General features: G+C 34.1%; 1 long non-coding RNA gene across 1 annotated transcript; it reads left to right on the forward strand.

The window, feature by feature from the left end:
• The first annotated feature begins 781 nt into the window (after nt 1-781).
• LOC107812981 (uncharacterized) lies at nt 782-4,069 on the forward strand. Its single transcript, XR_001654218.2, has 3 exons — nt 782-1,274; nt 3,111-3,258; nt 3,355-4,069. It is a non-coding gene; the product is annotated as an uncharacterized LOC107812981 (long non-coding RNA).
• Nucleotides 4,070-5,362: the final 1,293 nt, after the last annotated feature.

Consider the following 5,362-nt stretch of genomic DNA (forward strand, 5'->3'; position numbering starts at 1 on the left):
ATGGTAGCCTTAGATTTATAAATAAAATCTGTTTATGTACATTTCGAACAGATGATGTATTAATTTCATACCAACTTTGTAAATTCTAATCTTAGAAGTTCATGATTTGTACTATCAGTTATCGGGGAGTATATTAGATTCAGTTAAATATTAATTGAATCGGATTATTGTTATTTAACTTATCTAGCGGGTGATATTAGGTGTCATCATGACTAGTTGAATTTTGGATCGTGATATTATGATTGTAACTCCATAACCTCCAGCATGATGTTCCTCTCTAATGCTTATTGACATGTTCAATGACATATTTTGCAATAGTGAGTCTTCACTTTTCATGCCTATATAAAGGCCTTGTAATATATAGGAAAATACACACAAATGAAGAAGAAAATCTCTTCCTTCTCTCTATCTCCATTTCTTGTTCATATTATACTAAATTACTTTTATTTCATAACAGTTTTCTAGTTATTTTTTATTTTTATAGAATTTCTAAGAATTTCTCTTTATTTGTTTGTTTGCATTTAGTTGCACTTTTTTGCATATCAAAAGAACAATTGAATATATGTGCCAACTTTGTTTTTTACTAAAATTGACAAAATTTGACTAAAACATGCCAATAAGAGTAAGGTGGGCGATTCTTGCTATTAAGTAGCCCGAATGACCATGAGGTGCCAAATTTCTTATTTCAAATAGGACAAAATACATAAGTTCCCCTAAAGTTATCCACAAAATTTGATTTCGTAATTTAATTTTACGGGTATTTATCTTCCCCCTAAATACTTCTAGGTCGATTGTTTTCCCCCTTCTGTGGACCTCGGACATTTCACTGCTGAACGATGTATGCCACTCGGCTTCTCATTAAGCAACATCATTAAGTAATACCTACCATTAAATAATTCGGCTCATTCCCATACAAACCGACCTAGAGAACAGATCCAACATGTTTCCTATTATTTAGCACCAAAAACTCACCCGATCCTTATCAATTACCAACCATCCTCAAAATTAGACCCTCAAATTGTCTCATGCACCCAAATACTAGGATTGATTGAACCAAGAACCTCTTATTATGGCTTGATATTTTATCTTTTTGACTGTATTTCAAGAAAAGTTTACATGTTTTAAACTCAAAACTGAAGAAATTGTTGGCATTTCTCGAAGAAGTGTGAAGGGATTTCAACACCGATCATAATTTTTAAAGCTCAGTCCCTTTTTATCAAACTTTAAAGTAGATATTGAAGTTGTTATCCAAAAGTGTGCTTCTTCGGTAAAAGGTTAGCTTTTTTTTCTATTTCAATTCTAGGTTTTTTTTGTTCTTCAATTTCTTGTCAAATTTTTAGTGTAAATATTGAGGTAAAGGGTTGTATTTCTAAGAAGGACCATTTTCTTTGGTTGCATGTGTTCATATTTTTGAATTTTATACATGAAGCTTGTATCTTTTACTGATTTTAGTTTGAAAAAAATATTGTATGAACTCGTTACACTGAGGTTTTTTCATGGAGGAAAATTACATCACCCAATTTAGTATGAAGGTGGTATTATGGCTGAATATTTTATGTGGATATTGACAAATTTTCATATTTTGAGTTTCTCAATTATTGTAAAAAAATTTGTTATAATTCTAAGTCTTGTTCCATTTATGCCCGACCACTTAAATCTAGTAGTTTGGTAGAAAATAAAATAGATATGGATTATTATGGGAATTGTACCACTATTAAAAAATAAGGATATATTTGAAGTATATGCGTCTCATAGTGTTGAGCTTTAGAGGTCTCTCCAACTATTGAATATAGAATTCATGTGGGTGGGAAATCTGATGTGTCTTTTGATAAGGGGGGGCCAGTTAAACTTTTGAGAATAATGATGGTTTAGGGTTTTAGGAAGCTGAACAATATGAAGAGCCTCAAAACAGTGTCCATATAGTTGCTGTAGAGTTTGTGGGTAGGTTTGAGAGTGCAGTTAGAGAAGATGAGGGTGGGCCTTATAATTCTACTGATATTCCACTAATTGAATCTGATGTGGACAACAGTAACACTAAAAATAGTTCAGATTCAGACCGTGAAGAGCTGTTTGAGGAAGGGAAAGAATACTATGGTAATGATGTTCGCGAAGAGTATATGAGTTTAAAAGGAGATGAGGAAGGAACAGAGAAGGGAGTGGAAGGCCAAGGGGCCTGTACTTGAAAAAGTTTAGTTAGGCAAAAGGGATCTAGATCTAGGATATGATGAGTATGCAACTAGGAAAAAAAGAGTTTAGAGGGTAAGATTGCTGGTGATGAGCAAAATATTATCCCTCTGACGAAGCTTCTTTTGATGATGGTGAAGATGAGGTTCAACTGCCTGTAAGGACAAAAAGAAAGAACAGAAATAGGGTCATCTTTGATACAGAAATAGGGTCATCTTTGATCCTAATTGTAAGTTAATTGTTTGAAAAACTGGCCTTACTTTTGAAAGTGTTAGGCAGTCTAGAGAAGCATTTACCAAGTATGCACGATGAACATGTAAAGTTAGATAAGTATCTTAATGAATCAAGAAGAGTGAGGTACAGTCCTCTAGTGACTGTCTATGGTTGTTTGCTAGTTATGATTCTAGGACAAAAGATTTTATGGTGAAAAATTACAATCCACTACACAAGTGCAATGGCACAACCAAGAATAAATTGTGCAATTCAAAGTACTTGGAAAATAAGTTCAAGGACAAAATAATTTCTAAACCTAATATTAGAATCTTTCAGTTTCAAGATTTAGTTAAAAAAGAAGAAGTGTATAGTGATAGAACAGTGGTTAGGAGAACCAACCAGATTGTTTGCAAGATATTATGAGTGACCATGTTAAGGATTTTGGTAGAATACCGGATTATAGAGATGAATTGTTAAGGACTAATTCAGGTAGCATATGCGTTGCTAAGCTTAGTGAAGAAACTTTTTAAGGTAGAAGACAAATATTACAGAAGTTTTATATTATTTTTATGCCTTGAAGAGTGGCATTCCTTGATGGTTGTATGAGGTGCATTAGGCTTGATGGATGTTGATGGTTGTATGAGGTGCATTAGGCTTGATGGATGTTTTCTGAAAGGTATCTGTAAATAACAATTACTTGTGGTTGTTTCTAGAGCTGGGAACATTCAGATGGTGCCATTGGCCTCGGCAATAGTAGAGGTTGAAAATAGTCATAACTGGAGATGGTTTGTCAACATTCTAAGTGGTCATCTTCAGCTGGGAGGTAGGATAGAATTGATAGTTATTACAGACATACAGAAGGTAATGTATTTTCTACTTTTTTATTCTTCTATAATTCTATTTATATTTAGTGTCAATTAACTGAAAAATATTTATTTATTTCATATTTTGCTGTAGGGGCTGGAGACAATAATCAGAGAGCTTCTACTAAATGTAGAACATAAGATGTGTGTCAAGCTCATTCTAGCTAACTGGTCCAAGAATTGGAGAGGATTGAGAGAAGAAACGCTTTTGGAGATGTACTAGGTCTACATGAGCAAAAATTCAAGAACAATCTGGATAATTTGGCTAAACTAGGCAATAAAATAGTTGATGACCAACTGTGGTACAACAAAGGAAGGTGTTGCAATATTTATTTCAAATATTTCGGCAACTATGATAGTGTTGACAACAATATGGCTGAAAATTTTAATTCATGGATATTGGGGCCAAGGTACAAGACTACTATCACAATGCTTAAGAGATAAGGGTGATGAAGATGAGAAGAATAGCATAAATGAGAGAATTCTGTAATACTTGGATCACTAATATATCTCTAATTATACTAAAGGTATTGCAAGAGAACACAACAAGGTCAATGAAGTATATGGTTGAGTGGAATGGTGAATATGAGGGTGAAATCAAGGAAGGAGAAAAAGTAAGCATATAATGAATCTAAATAGACTTACATATATATGTAGATCTTGGATGTTGAAAGGTATACTACGTGTTCATGGTATAGCTACACTTTATTTTAGAAAATTGGAGCCTATTAACTGTATTGTATATTGGTATACATAAAGACCTACTGTAACGACCTAACCGATCGTTTTAAGAATTTATATTTCATTTAGCTGTTTGAAATCTTGAGTAGCTTTATATGATATATTATGATTTATGCGAATCATCAATTTTGATTTTCAGGTAATTCAGGATCGATTTCGAAGTATGAATCTCATGTTAGAAGTTTTAAGTTGGAAGAGTTGACTAAGTTTGATTTTTATGTATTTGACTCCAGATCAGAGTTTTGATAGTTTCGTTTGGTCCGGATGGTGATTTTGGATTTGGGCATATATCCGGATTTGCATTTGGATGTTTCTTGAAGGTTTTGGCGTTAATTGACGAATGTTGGTAATTTGGAGTTTTGGAATATTCATAAGTTTGACTGAAAGTTGACTTTGATGATATCGGGTTCAAATTGCGGTTCTGAGAATTGGAGTAGTTTCGTTATGTCATTTGGAACTTGTTTACAAAATTTAAGGTCATTCCGATTTGATTTTATATGGTTCGGCACGTGTTTTAGAAGTTGAAAGTTTAAAAGTTCATTAAGCTATATTTGAGGTGCGATACGTGGTTTTGATATTGTTATGTGTGATTTGAGGTGTTGAGTAGGTCCGTGTTATATTTTAGGATTTGTTGGTATGTTCGGACGGGGTTCCGAAGGGCTCGAGTGAGTTTTGGACGGATTTTGGACCATGTTGGGCATGCTAGTTGCTGGTGTTTCAGTTGTGTTACGTGATCGCGATGTGTAATTTGTCAGTGGGGATGGTTAATCTTCGTGTTCGCGATGGGAATATCACGTTCGCATTTAAGGAATTTGTCCAGAGAGATTTGAGCAAGGCGTTCGCAGGATTGTTTTCGCGTTCGCGGTGATTGGTGACCTGTTGGACTTCGCGTTCGCGGGCTTAGTGTCACATTCTCGTAAGGACTTTTGAATATGGGCAGATTTTTGCTTCGCGATCGTGAAGGTACTACCGCAATCACGTAGAGTACCACTGGGAAGTGGATATAAGTACTTTATTTTGGACCTTTGAGTTATTTTATCATATTTTGAGTTGGGGAACTTGGATTTGGGTGATTTTGGAGGCGAATTTTACCACATAAATTGGGGTAAGTATTTTCTATTCGGTTTTGATTATATTTCACGAAGTTATCTTTGATTTTGGCATTTGAATTATGAATTTTAAAGAGAAATTGGGGAGTTTTGTCTAAACTTTAATAAAGTAATTTTTTGAGTTTTGAACATCGATTCGAAGTCGAAATTGAGTGAAATTAGTATGGTTGGACTCGTAATTGAATGAGTTATCTGATTTTGTAAGTTTTGTCGAGTTCTAAGGTGCGAATTCGAGTTTAACCTTTTGGTTGA

This window comes from Nicotiana tabacum, chromosome 9 (assembly GCF_000715075.1).
Source record: "Nicotiana tabacum cultivar K326 chromosome 9, ASM71507v2, whole genome shotgun sequence".
In the NCBI taxonomy this organism is placed as follows: domain Eukaryota; kingdom Viridiplantae; phylum Streptophyta; class Magnoliopsida; order Solanales; family Solanaceae; genus Nicotiana; species Nicotiana tabacum.